Raw genomic sequence first — 15,597 nt, 5'->3', positions numbered from 1 at the left:
AAACCTAAATATGGTTCCATTAGGGGATGTTTGGGGTAAAGCCATATTTATCTTAAAAAAATCTTTGAGGCCAAACATGGAGTGTCTGGTGAGTGAGAGCTGTGGAATGCTGCGTGCCATTCTTAATCAGATTCTCTGGTCAAAGAGCAGAATTCTATCTGGGACAGAGCCAGGAAAAAAGCAGCAATAGAAAAGTGTTATGAGGAATACAGAGTTGGCAAACAAACAAATATAATTAGAATGTAACAGAATCAAAAAGTTTGATAAAAGAGGATTGAAAGAGTTTGTGAGGCTGTGAGGATGGATTGGTCAGCATTGCACTGTGCCAGATTAAACTTTGGGGTAGATGGGAATGGAAACCTCAACTAATTCTTTCCGCAGTAATTCTGTTATTTTCAATGAAATAACTGATATTTGTATAGCATCTTATGTCACCAGGACATCCAAAAGTGCCCAACCTTTGCCCAAATCAAGTTCAGAAGAGTAGCAGGTAACCATCCAGCAACGCTATTATTGGATTTCTCTCATTTAAAGAATTATGAGCTGCCTCTGAGATGATATGGGCACATAGCTACAAGATATTTGTAAATGTAAAGTGGAAGTGTGTAACGAGGAATGTGTAATTGGTGTGCAACAACCAAAATTTTATTCTACAAATGTTCCCCTACTTCTCTGGGTCAAGGTGCATTTCCTTGTTTGTTTGAACAATGTGACCAATTCCTTGGATCTTGCTGAGAGATCATGGCTATGCATTCAGTCTTCCTCAAATGCTGCTACAGATAGTTGTACAGAGCACTGTAACAGAGGGGCGTATAGGGCCACAAGTCAGTGCTCTCACAATGCTTCAGTTGCTTGGCTCAATCAGAAGGTGGCATGCAATATGCCCTACGCCAGAGTCTATATAATATTTTGGATGTGCTGCATGGTGCATCATTTAGAGTGGAGCAGCAGCCTTGGTATTTCTGAGGATAGAATAAAAACTGTGACATTGGAGGATAATGAATTCCAGCAGTCTGCCCCTGTAACAGTTATTCTGGCAGTTGCCCAGATAATACATGACAATTTGATTCAAGGACATTTCATAACAGTTATGTCTGAGGAAAACTACTCTGAAATCTGAAGTTGTTTAAAGCCTGATGGAAAAAAATGGTACCGACCTGTGCTGTATGAAAACCAACAGAAACAATCTGACCGCAGACTAATTCTTTAATGGGAATCATTTCTAAAGTTAAGCTACACGTTCATCAAACTAGCACTTTAAAAAAAAAAATTTGTAATCCAGGAAGATAACTTAGGACAATGGCCTTGAAACTTCCCATTTTGTGTGTGCACAAGTGAGGCTAATATGTCATAAATATTATATCCTTAAATATACATGGCAGTTTTGACAGTAGCAGCACATACATGCTTAAACAAGATCCTCTATATCTATGTTAGGAACACAAGAACTGCTTCAGTTGTACCTCGACATTGTAACCAATCGATAAAACCAGTACAGGATATCAACAGTAACATTTCACACTGCTTGCTCTGTCAGTGAAACTGTTTTCATCTGGAACTCTGTTATTATTAATTAGCACTTCCTGGAGCAGCCATCAGTTTATGGGAAATTAGTCTGTTAATACCTAATATCATTTTTCAGTCCTTGCATGCTCCCAGCAAATAAGAGAGACAAACTTGCGAGATGGCCTTGGAAATAGCGGATGCATTGACAGTCATTTTCCAACATTCCATTGACTCTGGATCAGTTCCTATGGAGTGGAGGGTAGCCAATGTAACCCCACTTTTTAAAAAAGGAGGGAGCGAGAAAACAGGGAATTATAGACCGGTCAGCCTGACCTCAGTAGTGGGTAAAATGATGGAATCAATTATTAAGGATGTCATAGCAGTGCATCTGGAAAATGGTGACATGATAGGTCCAAGTCAGCATGGATTTGTGAAAGGGAAATCATGCTTGACAAATCTTCTGGAATTTTTTGAGGATGTTTCCAGTAAAGTGGACAAAGGAGAACCAGTTGATGTGGTATATTTGGACTTTCAGATGGCTTTCGACAAGGTCCCACACAAGAGATTAATGTGCAAAGTTAAAGCACATGGGATTGGGGGTAGTGTGCTGACGTGGATTGAGAACTGGTTGTCAGACAGGAAGCAAAGAGTAGGAGTAAACGGGTACTTTTCAGAATGGCAGGCAGTGACTAGTGGAGTGCCGCAAGGTTCTGTGCTGGGGCCCCAGCTGTTTACATTGTACATTAATGATTTAGACGAGGGGATTAAATGCAGTATCTCCAAATTTGCGGATGATACTAAGTTGGGTGGCAGTGTGAGCTGCGAGGAGGATGCTATTAGGCTGCAGAGTGACTTGGATAGGTTAGGTGAGTGGGCAAATGCATGGCAGATGAAGTATAATGTGGATAAATGTGAGGTTATCCACTTTGGTGGTAAAAACAGAGAGACAGACTATTATCTAAATGGTGACAGATTAGGAAAAGGGAAGGTGCAACGAGACCTGGGTGTCATGGTACATCAGTCATTGAAGGTTAGCATGCAGGTACAGCAGGCGGTTAAGAAAGCAAATGGCATGTTGGCCTTCATAGCGAGGGGATTTGAATACAGGGGCACGGAGGTGTTGCTACAGTTGTACAGGGCCTTGGTGAGGCCACACCTGGAGTATTGTGTACAGTTTTGGTCTCCTAACTTGAGGAAGGACATTCTTGCTATTGAGGGAGTGCAGCGAAGGTTCACCAGACTGATTCCCGGGATGGCGGGACTGACCTATCAAGAAAGATTGGATCAACTGGGCTTGTATTCACTGGAGTTCAGAAGAATGAGAGGGGACCTCATAGAAACGTTTAAAATTCTGACGGGTTTGGACAGGTTAGATGCAGAAAGAATGTTCCCAATGTTGGGGAAGTCCAGAACCAGGGGTCACAGTCTGAGGATAAGGGGTAAGCCATTTAGGACCGAGATGAGGAGAAACTTCTTCACCCAGAGAGTGGTGAACCTGTGGAATTCTCTACCACAGAAAGTAGTTGAGGCCAATTCACTAAATATATTCAAAAGGGAGTTAGATGAAGTCCTTACTACTCGGGGGATCAAGGGTTATGGCGAGAAAGCAGGAAGGGGGTACTGAAGTTTCATGTTCAGCCATGAACTCATTGAATGGCGGTGCAGGCTAGAAGGGCTGAATGGCCTGCTCCTGCACCTATTTTCTATGTTTCTATGTTTCTATGTTATGAGTGCCTTTGATTGCATCCTGTTAAAAAATGTCCATGGGCTAGATTTTCCATTATTTTTGCATGCATACCACCCACTTAACGTCCATTTTAACGCTGAAATGAGGTGCAATGCGCATATATCGCCCAGTTAGCCCATTTCTCGGTCACTTATCACTGGGCTTTACTTTCCGCATGTGCGTAACGGCGAGAAAAAATAATACCACCCGCCCACTTTTTTGGGGGGGAAATCATCAAAATGAGCGATCCCAACACACATAATATCGTCCAGCGTTACTTTCGGCATGTAATTAACACCAATATATAATAATACTGCCCGGCCACTGTTTTTTGTCGTTAAGATCACATTTGCCGAAACTAACACCCAGTATATCGCCAATCCTTACTTTCGGCACCTCGCACACATCTTGCCGACAATATCGCTTGCTGAAAAAAATGCTGGGAAAAAGTTGAACTAACCAGAACTACTCACAGCGATATGGACGCCATGTTCTAAATCGTAGGTCGCATCATTTAAAAGGCTGCTCTGCTTCAACCTCGGGGGAGTTCGGATGTACTCTGGAGGTGTTTGGGAGTGATGTGAACATCTGAACAAACATCTTTATCATACTGTGGATGATTGGAATTTACAAGGTGTCTTAGTGGGGACATCCATTCTTTGTGAACAATCGGTGGAAAACAAATAGCTATTGGAATGGGGTCTGTCATTTCTCACCCTCTCTTGATGACCACTCACATGCTGCAGACTCGAGATGGCAGAAGGTACACTCGACAGCATTATGTGCCCAGTGTAAGATGTGACAGACTGATGAGGAGGACTAGACATTACAACCCCCGCAAGTAGAGGGAGAAGTGGTCTTACCTCAACTTGTGCGACACCACCTGCCTTAGGAGACTGTGCTTCCACAAAGAGGTTATCAGTGAGATATGCCAGCTCATAAGAGGAGATCTGCAGCCTGCCAGCACCATCAGGACTGCACTGTCCATCGAGGTCAAGGTCACTGCGGCACTGTCGTTCTACGCGTTGGGTTCCTTCCAGGCCTCAGCTGGCGACATTTGCAGTATATCTCAAAATGCCACACGTTGCTGCATTAGACAGGTCACTGAAGCCCTGTACGCATGCTGGATGGACTTTATCAGCTTCCCTATGACCAGGGAGGCTCAGACTGAGAGGGCTTTAGGATTCTACCGAATTGCTAACTTCCCCAAGGTGCAGTGAGCAATAGACTGTATGCACATCGTGATGCGGGCATCTTTTCAGGATGCAGAGGTTTTCAGGAACCACAAGGGATTCCACTCTCTGAATGTGCAATTTGTTGTCGACCACCAGCAAATTATTATGGCAGTGAATGCCAAATTACCGGGCAGTATCCATGATGCTCACATCCTGCGTGAGAGCACTGTATCTGACTTGTTTAACAATCAGCCACAAGGTCAATGCTGGATGCTTGGTGACAAAGGTATGGCCTCGCCACCTGGCTGATGACCCCCCTGTGTGACACCCACACTGAAGCCGAGAAGTGATACAATGAGTCGAGAAAAGCATTGGAGTGTTTAAGCAGTGCTTTAGATGCCTAGACTACTCAGGAGGCGAACTCCAATATCACCCTGAGCAGGTGGTGGTGTGCTGCATGCTGCACAACTTGGCTATCAGGAGGGGACAAGAATTGCCAGAAAGGTCTGACTGTCCACCTCAGGAGAGAGAGGAAGAGGAGGACGAGGAGATGGATTCTGACATCGGGCCAGACAATCATGCTGACACTGAAGCCAGGCCCCCGCCCCCCCTGTAGACCACAGGAAAGGGCCCATGATGGCATCATAGCTACAAGACTCTTATGTCAGGAGCTCATCAATGAACGCTTTGCTTGAAAAAACGTTGGTGGTATTTATAAAGCTGACACACTGCTGGGTGTGCAGGTCATACATCAATGGTGTGCATCACCTTGATGGCACTTAAAGTTTAAGTTGATTCAAGTTAATTATACCCTTTCATGTTAAGGAATCACCAGTGTGTAACGGTGCAACTATCTGAGCCAATGCGCAACAAGGTTATGTTAAATAACAAATATTAAATCGAACCATTTGTTTGAAATCATAAGTATATCTGTAAAAAACACCCCCGCCCACAACAAATTTATCACATTTACATCATTACAATGGTCCCCATTTCCCACAATCCAGAACACAAATGCAAACCAACAAGGTAGCCCCCTTGCTCCCTTGCCCCGACCCTCCCACCAAAATAGCAGCAGCAGCCTAAAAATATGCCCCAGGCAACATCTGTGGCCATGCACCTCACTTTCCTTCCTGCCCTCGCTTCTCCTCCCCACTTCTACCCCTTCCCCTTCCCCTCCTGACTCCAAGCCGTCCGGCCGAGGAGTTCCTCAGGTGACGCTTCATTGGGGGGGGGGGGGGGGGGCATAATGGCAGAACCGCTGCTTGGGCGGATACGGGAGAGGATGGTCCCGAGGTGGGAACGTGCTCCGAGCAAGAAGCAAGATGTTGCTCCTGGCTCTCACGTGTCGTTGGCAATGGGGGTGCGGCACCTTGGGATGCAGTGCCGCGCTCCGGGACCACTGTGAGCCCTCTGTGTTCGTGGCTAACAGCTCCAGGGCCTCCTCCATCCCTTCCATGTATTATTATTATGTATTATTTGTTGGACAAAAACTCGGTGCTTAGTAGACTTTTTGCTGCTGGTGAATTTCCCTTGTAACTCCCACAACAGCCAAATAAGCACACACCACACCCACATATGCTTTCAGTCCCTCTCTGCTCCCTCTCTCTCTGTCTCCTCTTCTGCACATGTAATGATGACCCTCTGACCTCCTGAATCATGGGAAATGAGCATTGCCATGCCGTTGCTAAGGACAGCGACACTTTATGGCAGAAGATCAGCGAGATTTAATGCTAATGCCCATTTCAGATCTCTCGCAGTAACGCCCAATTTTTAAAATGGAGACTAGGGGCTTTGAAAATGGACGACAAGCTGGCGATCTGAAAAACCATTTTTACCGCCCATTCTTGGGTGATCTGCACAAAAGTGTAAAATCTAGCCCCCTAGCTTTAAAAATATTTCAAAATACCAAACTGACAACCTAAAGGTTCTTCACACATATATAGAGAATTATTCATGCATGGAGGTTAAGCTACATAATCTCCTCTTCTGCTCCCTTGCTTGCATATTTATTTATTCCATTCTGTGGGGCCAAATGATGAATTCTAGTCTTTCTGGCCTCTTCAAATTTTGCTGTGTCTGGAGGATGCTTATTGTTTTTGTATGTCATGCTTCTTTCTGCTATTTTAGTGGTACCGTTAACCCATTTAATGTCTGTGTTAAAATAGTGGGAAAAGGATGTTATCCTATTGTGTTAAGCATTCATCTGCTAATATAGGAAACAGTAATTTCCAGGTGTAGCTTTTTCCCCTCTCCAGTTTCCAACAACATTGCCTCCTGTTTCCTTTACTGAGTTTCATAGCTGTTCATCCTTCATTACCTTGTCCAAAAAATCCGTTATTTATGTGTAAGCCTTGATAGTCAGTGCTGGTAAAAAAGAAAAGGAAGAACTTGCATTTATAGTGTGCCTTTTACAACTTCAGGATGTCCCAAAGCACTTTATAGCCAATGGGTATTTTATAGCCAGTGGGCACTGTTGTAATGTAGGGAAACACAGCTGCCTATTTCTGCACATCAGGGTTCAACAAACAGCAATGACTAAAATAAACAGAGAATCTGTTTTTGGTAGTGTTGGTTAAGCTATAAATGTTGGCAGAATACCAGGAGAACGACCTGCTTTTCAAATAGTGTCATTCGATCTTTTGCATCCACCCGGGAAGGCAGATGGAGCTTCAGTTTAATATTACATCCGAAAGGGGGCATCTCCAACAATGCAGCACTCTCTCTGTACTGCACTGAATGTCAGTCTAAATTATGCTGTCAATATTCTGGAGTGGGGCTTGAACCCATGACCTTCTGACTCGGTGGGGGGCGGGGGGGGAGGGGGAGAGTGTGACCACTGATGAGCCAAGGCTGATACCTTATTGTGGAAGGCATCACAGCCAAGCATTCGCCTGATCTTATCTAATATCAACATTCAGAAAAAGTTACTGGATAGAAATCAGGAATGGCCCATTGTAGCACTGGCACTCTGGCTGAGTATATTCAACTCAGCACATACCAGAGTTGAAATCACCCGATAGTTCAATAATTTACAGTAGCAGTACCCTCAGGAGGTCAATGGTTCATAATCAACTCCAGGACTTCAGCACATAATATAGCCTAACATAACAACAAACAACAACAATTTATATAGCACTGTTAACATAGAAAAACATCCCAGAGTCCTTCACAAAGAAGTCATCAGACAAAGCCAAAGAAGGAGATATTAAGAGCTTGGTCAAAGAGGTGGGTTTTATGGAGGAACTTAGGGAGAGAATTCCAGGCTAACAGAGCTGTGGAGTGGGGGAGAGGTTATAGGGCTGGAGGATGTTACAGAGATAGGGAGAAGTGAGACCATGAAGTGATTTAAACACAAGAATGGAGGTGTTGGAGGATTGGGAGCCAATGTAGGTGAGCAACAATAGCTTTGATGAATGAGTAGAGATTCATAGAATCATAGAATCTTTGAATGGTTACAGCACGGAAGGCGGCCATTTGGCCCATTGAACCTGTGCCAGCATTGGTGCGTGATATAATAAGGACAGAGTTTTGGATGAGCTGAAGTTTACAGAGAGTGGAGGTTGGGAGACTGGTCCAACAAGCATTGGAATTGTCAAGTCTGAAGGTGATGAAGGCATGAATGAGGAGCTGAGCTGAGGCAGTGTGCTGTAACCATTGAAAGATTCTATATCGATGCCGAAAGCATGCAGAAATTAAGCGCAGGCAGCGGAAGGAGCGTGCGGCAAACCAGGCTCCCTGCCCACCCTTTCCCTCAATGACTATCTGTCCCACCTGTGACAGAAATTGTGGTTCTCGTATTGGACTGTACAGCCGCCTAAGAACTCATGCTAAGAGTGGAAGCAAGTCTTCCTCGATCCCAAGGGACTGCCTATGATGATGATGATGATTCTATGAATCTCTACTCATTCATCACACCTATTGTTGCTCACCTACATTGACTCCCAATCCTCCAACACCTCCATCCTTGTGTTTAAATCACTTCATGGTCTCACATGGAACTGGAACTAGGTTGCGGAGATGGAGAGGATATAGGATATAGGATTGAAAGTTCAACTCAGGGTCAAATATGACACCGAGGTTGCTGACAATCTGGTTCACCCTGAGACAGTGGCTAGAGAGAAGAATGGAATTGGTGGTGAGGGTATGGAGTTTGTGACAGCGGTCACAGAGGATAGCTTCAATATTTCCAATGTTTAATTGGAGGAAATTGTTCCTCCTCCAAAACTGAATGTCGGACAAGCCGTCTGCCAGCACAGATGTAATGGAGGGATCGAGAGAGGTAATAGAGATGTAGAGCTGAGTGTCGCCAGCAGAAAGGAAAAGTAAGAAAGAAAATGTTAAATTTTAAATTTTAAAAATGTCTCGGAACAATTTACTACCTGTAGGAGTGAGACTCTACAGTTACAATTGTCCCCTTTCTAGGCCTCCAAGATTAAGTTTCCTGTCAAGACTATAAATCATGTAATTAACAGGGTCCTTATGGTATGAAATACTAGCCCTAAATGTCTGTGGCGAATTTCATCTGTTTTTACAGCACAAATCCAGCAAATCTTGAAACTCATAGGAAGGTCGACGTTGATCACCCACATTTCTGAGGCTAAGAAAGGTTGAGTAGGTTGGGCCTATACTCGGTGGAGTTTAGAAGAATGAGAGGTGATCTTATTGAAACGTATAAGATACTGAGGGGTCTCAACAAGGTAGATGCAGAGAGGATGTTTCCCCTCATGGGGGAATCTAGAACTAGGGGGCATAGTTTCAGAATCAGGAGTTGCCCATTTAAAACTGAGATGAGGAGGAATTTCTTCTCTCAGAGGGCTGTAAATCTGTGGAATTCTCTGCCCCAGAGAGCTGTGGAGGCAATATATTTAAGGTGGAGATAGACAGATTTTTAAGCGATAAGGGAGTGAAGGGTTATGGGGAGTGGGCAGGGAAGTAGAGCTGAGCCCATGATCAGATCAACCGTGATCTTATTGAATGGCGGAGCAGGCTCGAGCGGCCAAACGGCCTACTCTTGCTCCTATTTCTTATGTTCTTATGTTCTTAATGGCAGAGCTGTGTAAATCATCCACAATTCATGGAGTATCTCTTCCTCAACTCAATTGCTGTTTATTTTTACGTATTCATAATGATGGGCACCGTGAACTCCATTATTTTTCCAGCAATTTCTGGGCCAACATTTACAAAAAATGGAATGAATGCTACGAAGTGGTTCTGTTGTCTGCATTTTCACTTTCTGGTGTATTCTGATACACACATATTTTACCCATTAACTTCTGGGTACTCTTTTTCCTACTGCGAGCATGATTTATGTCAAGTAACTCATAAAAATAGTTGGACAGAATGCAATTTCCATTTACGTAAATTTCCTCGTAATCGAAATAGCAGAATTTAATTATTTTAAGCTGGTTTATAAATGCATAGTTAAATCCTGCTACAAATATGCCACAGCGTGTGCCTGTTAGTACAACAAAATTTGCTATTTGCCTTATTGAATGTACTCAATAAGTAATTTAATTGCTGTTCTGGGAACAATTATCCTATGTGGGAATGATAAAATGTTTTTGCCAGTAATTGTTAGCAAGTTTTTTCTTGAGTGCCATAAATGCAGTATTGTCCAAATTCCTGCACAGTATGTTACTGGCAATAGCAAATTAACACAACAAATCAAAAAGTTATTGCTGTTGTAGTGTTAATGAGCTTCTCAAGTGGAAAATAAGCCCATTGACCCTTATAAGTTAACACCTGGTAATACCAATGTCTACATTTACTGAATATTTGAAGCTTTCAAACAGGATTAAGAAAGTCTAGTTGCACCAATATGGAGGTGAATCCAAGTGTGGTTGTGATCTAAAAAAGAGAGTTGCTGTATTTAGGTCTTTCATTATTTCTCTCAAATTGGAGAGCCTTGGGAAATGATGGGATGAGATAACTGAGATTTAAACATAGTACTATGACTTAAAGGGGAGAAACATGTCTAAAAATGCCTTAGTGACATAAGAAGCCTCCAGCCACTTGAAACAAAGCTGACACCTGTTGAGAATGTTTCCACAGAGTTCTTTGTGGAATGCACCATGTGGAGGCTGTATACGGAACTGTGTCACCAATCGCACTGACAAATGCTTTTTATCAAATTATCTGCTTGTGTCTATTTTTGAAAGCATTCACATTTCATAGCATATACTTCTAATAAAAATATTTTCTACATTTAATAGCTTGTAAGAAATAAGAACATATCAAAATTGCTGAGAGATATTTCAAACTTAACTTCCTTAAATGCGTTCGTGTTTGTTTACTCAAGAATAACAGCAACACCTTACATTTATATAACACCTTTAACATAGAAAAACATCCCAAGATACTTAATCTGGGAGAAATTTTGAGGGATAAGTAGAAAAGGCTGATTATCCACAATCTGTAAAGAAATCAGTTGGGCTATTGCAGATGGCTTTGGGATGTCTAGAAGCTGCAGGGACTATGGGGAAAGAAAATAATTTTTCAAGCTGTTTGGTGGAATTTGCTTGACAATCTACAGTACAATTTAACATATAATTTGAGCATAATCTAATTAGCCACACACACAAAGGAAAACAGACAACAAGCCAAGGAGAGTGAGGGTAGCAGCCCCAACCAGCTCGTTGTCGCTCGGTGCCAAAAAAACTACGGAGCCATCTTCGGCCTGGTGTGTTTGCTCGACAGATCTGTGTGGGCTCTGCGTGGCCCACTTCTGTCCCGGGCCGAAGGGACTCCTGCACCGGCCCGTTTCTATCTTGGACCGGAGGGATACTGCACCTTAAACTTTTAACTAACTTTTAAATCTTTTTTCTTAAACTCTTAATCAATCTTAAACTTTTGAACAATTGGGGAAACTTTTATAACCTATTATTGATCTACATCTTAGACTTTTTAATAACTCTGAGAAACTTTTTAGACAAATTGGGAATTTTTATCAACTTTTAACTCTTAAAGTAACTTTGGAAGTGACCTTCCTAATGCCTGCCCCCCAATCAAGTCTCGGGCCATCTACCATCAATGGCGCTACTCGGCGCTGAGCTTGCGGCCAACTCTTCGCCATAGGCATTTAGGCTTATACAGCTGTGCCTGGTCTCCAGTTGTCTTGGACCCCCTTGCCACTGGACCAAGACCTTGTTCAGCTAAGCCCGTGTGATTGCCGGAGTGCAGCGGCCACCCCACATTAAAAGAACTCATGCACAGGCATCTTCCACTTCGTCAGTATGAAGTTCGAGACCTGGAACATCAAAACCCTCATGGACAATTCCAACAGCAACAGGCCAGAACGCCACACTGCCATAATTGCCCGGGAACTCAGATGTTTTGACATTGACATCGCTGCCTTCAGCGAAACCCGACGGGCAGGGGAAGGCCAGTTGAAGGAACATGGTAGAGGTTATACCTTTTTCTGGAAAGGAAAACCAGAGGAAGAACACTGCCTTCATGGAGTCGGCTTTGCCGTTAAGAATAAGCTGGTTGACTGCCTCAAAGACTCCCCCTGTGGGGTTAACAAATACCTCATGGCTCTTCGTCTCACCCTATCCCGGAACCAATGCGCCACAGTCATCAGTGCGTAAGCCCCTGCACTCGATGCAACGGATGAGGCTAAAGAGGATTTTTATTCCAACCTCGAGACATCCTTGTCCAGCATCCCCACGGGCGACAAATTGATCCTCCTAGGTGATTTTACTGCCAGGGTCGGCAAAAACACAACCTTCTGGGGAGGCGTGATTGGCAGAGAGGAGGTAGGGAAAGACAACTTCAGTGGTACCCTACTCCTGACAAAATGTCTACAACATGAACTCTTCATCCCCAACACCCTGTTCCGCCAGAAGGACCAATACAAGGCATCGTGGCAACAACCTCGCTCCAAACACTGGCACCTGCTTGAGTATGTCATCGTCCGAGCCAGGGATCGCAAGGATGTGCGCATCACCCGCGCCATGGCAGGAGCTGACAACTGCTGGATGGACCGCCACCGAATCAGATTCATCATCAACATTAACATAGCCCCAAAGCGGAGGAGACAGCAGAAGCAGTGCCGCAAAAAAGTTAATTCCTGGGCACTTAGAGATCCAGCTAAGAGAACCCTATACAGCCAGCGCCTCACAGCCAATCTGGTGTGCCTTGATGACCCTGAGATGCTGAATGCCCACAGCGCTTGGTCTGCCCTCCAGGCCTCTATAACCAGTGCCTATGAAGAGACACTTGGTCACTCAACTAGAAAACATCAGGACTGGTTTGATGAAAATGATCAGGAGATCGAAGAACTAATAGATCGCAAGCGCAAAGCATTTCTGAGCCTCAAGCAACAACCCAACTCGAGAGCTGCAAAACAACATTACAGACGGCTCAAGGCGCAGGTCCAACAAAAAACCCGGGACGTAAAGAACAGGTAGTGGATGGAGAAAGCACAGGAGATACAACAACTGGCCGACAGCCACGATATGCGAGGATTCTTCATTACAGTCAAGGCCACCTATGGTCCAAACTCCCAAGGCCCCACCCCGCTCCTGGCCAAGAACGGGGAAATGCTCATCAAGGACACCGAGGCTGTCAGGGCCCGATGGAAGGAGCACTTTGAAGATCTCCTCAATCGAGACTCTGCCTTTGACTCGAGTGTTCTCGACTCCATCCCGCAGCATGTGACCCGCCACCAAGTCAGTGAAACTCCAATGTTGCATGAGGTAGGTAAAGCCATAAAACAGCTCAAGAATAACAAGGCTACGGGTGCAGATGGAATCCCTGCTGAGGCGTTAAAGTATGGCAGAGAGGTGCTGTTGGCGCGGATACATGACCTCATCTCTCTCATCTTGGAGGGAGGAGAGCATGCCAGTAGATCTCAGAAATGTAATGATTGTGAGCATTTTTTTTTTTAAAAAGGGACAAGTCCGACTGTGGCAACTACAGGGGAATCTCCCTGCTATCAGCCACTGGAAAAGTTGTCGCTAGAGTTCTCCTCAACCGTCTTCTCCCTGTGGCGGAGGAGCTCCTCCTGGAATCACAGTGTGGATTTCGTTCCCAATGGGGCACAACGGGCATAATCTTTGCAACGCGACAGCTGCAGCAAAAATGCAGGGAGCAGCGCCATGGCCTTTTTCGATCTTACAAAGGCCTTTGACACTGTCAACCGTGAGGGTCTATGGAGCATCCACCTCCGTTTCAGATGTCCCCAAAAGTTTGTCAACATCCTTTGCCTGCTTCACGACGACATGCAGGCCATGATCCTTACCAATGGATCCATTACAGACCCAATTCACATCCGGACCGGGGTCAAACAGGGCTGCGTCATCGCTCCAACCCTCTTCTCAATCTTCCACGCTGCCGTGCTCCACCTCACAGTCAACAAGCCCCCCGCTGGAGTGGAACTAAACTACAGAACCAGTGGGAAGGTGTTTAACCTACGCCGCATCCAGGCCAGGTCCAAGATCACCCCAACTCTGTCGTTGAGCTGCAGTACATGGACAATGCCTGCGTCTGCGCACATTCTGAGGCTGAACTCCAGGATATAGTTAATGTATTGACTGAGGTGTATGAAAGCATGGGCCTTACGCTTAACATCCATAAACAAAGGTCCTCCATCAGCCTGTCCCCGCTACACAGCACTGCCCTCCAATCATCAAGATTCACGGCGCAGCCCTCGACAAACATAGAAACAAGGTGCAGGAGTAGGCCATTCGGCCCTTCTAGCCTGCACCACCATTCAATGAGTTCATGGCTGAACATGCAACTTCAGTACCCCATTCCTGCTTTCTCACCATACCCCTTGATTCCCCTAGTAGTAAGGAATTCATCTAACATCTTTTTGAATATATTTAGTGAATTGGCCTCAACAACTTTCTGTGGTAGAGAATTCCACAGGTTCACCACTCTCTGGGTGAAGAAATTCCTCCTCATCTCGGTCCTAAATGGCTTACCCCTTATCCTTAGACTGTGTCCCCTGGTTCTGGACTTCCCCAACATTGGGAACATTCTTCCTGCATCTAACCTGTCTAACCCCGTCAGAATTTTAAACGTGGACCATTTCCCATATCTCGGGAGCCTCTTATCAACAAAGGCAGACATTGATGCGGAGATTCAACATCGCCTCCAGTGCGCCAGTGCAGCCTTTGGCCTTCTGAGGAAAAGTGTGTTTGAAGACCAGGCCCTCAAATCTACCACTAAGCTCATGGTCTACAGGGCAGTAGTAATACCCGCCCTCCTATATGGATCTGAGGCATTGACAATGTATAGAAGGCACCTCCAAGTCGCTGGAGATATATCACCAACGATGTCTCTGCAAGATCCTGCAAATCCCCTGGGAGGACAGGTGCACCAACATCAGTGTCCTCGCCCATGCTAACATCCCCAGTATTGAAGTACTGACCACACTTGATCAACTTCGCTGGGCAAGCCACATAGTTCGTATGCCAGATACGAGACTCCCTAAGCAAATGCTTTATGCGGAGCTCCTTCATGGTAAACAAGCCAAAGGTGGGCAGTGGAAATGTTACAAGGACACCCTCAAAACCTTCCTGGTAAAGTGCGACATCACCACTGACACCTGGGAGTCCCTGGCCAAAGACCGCCCGAGGTGGAGAAAGTGCATCCGGGAGGGCGTTGAACTCTTCGAGTCTCAACGCAAAGTGTGTGAAGAGGTCAAGCGCAGGCAGCGGAAGGAGCGCGTGGCAAACCAGTCCCACCCACCCCTTCCCACGACGAATGTCTGTTCCACCAGTAACAGGGTCTGTGGCTCTCATATTGGATTGTTCAGCCACCAAAGAACTCACTTTGGGAGTGGAAGCAAGTCTTCCTCAATTCCGAGGGACTGCCTATGACGATGATGAATTAGCCTCTTTGATTTTTGATTTAAAAATGCAAGTCTCTTGCTAGATGTATCAGTTAGAGAAAAGCGTGTTATCAATGACCAATAATATGTAAATCTTTAAAAAGTAGGTTGGCTGGGATTTTGTTATATGGAACACAGAATTTGTTGATTTTAGTCCATTTCTGTATGCCTTCCCTAGCTTTAAACACAATAGCAATGGAGATTCGGTACCTTCTATTTTGAGAGGTTAATCCAGGTGGAGTGGTAATTATAGCACCTTGAAAACGTGTGCACCTCCCACCTAGAAATTTGCTGCAATCGGACCAAGAGCTGAAGGGGACGCTAAATCAGCCATTACACACCCGACCTGA

At 44.9% G+C, this 15,597-nt stretch overlaps 1 long non-coding RNA gene across 2 annotated transcripts in view; it reads right to left on the bottom strand.

Moving 5' to 3' along the window:
* The window catches only part of LOC139227030 (uncharacterized), a 134,785-nt gene that overhangs the window by 30,987 nt on the left and 88,201 nt on the right, over positions 1–15,597 (bottom strand). The gene's annotated exons all lie outside the window — the stretch shown is intronic.

This window comes from Pristiophorus japonicus, chromosome 16, assembly GCF_044704955.1.
Source record: "Pristiophorus japonicus isolate sPriJap1 chromosome 16, sPriJap1.hap1, whole genome shotgun sequence".
In the NCBI taxonomy this organism is placed as follows: Eukaryota; Metazoa; Chordata; class Chondrichthyes; family Pristiophoridae; genus Pristiophorus; species Pristiophorus japonicus.
Note: the sequence above shows the minus strand (reverse complement) of the source record. Positions and strands in the feature narration are given on the sequence as shown.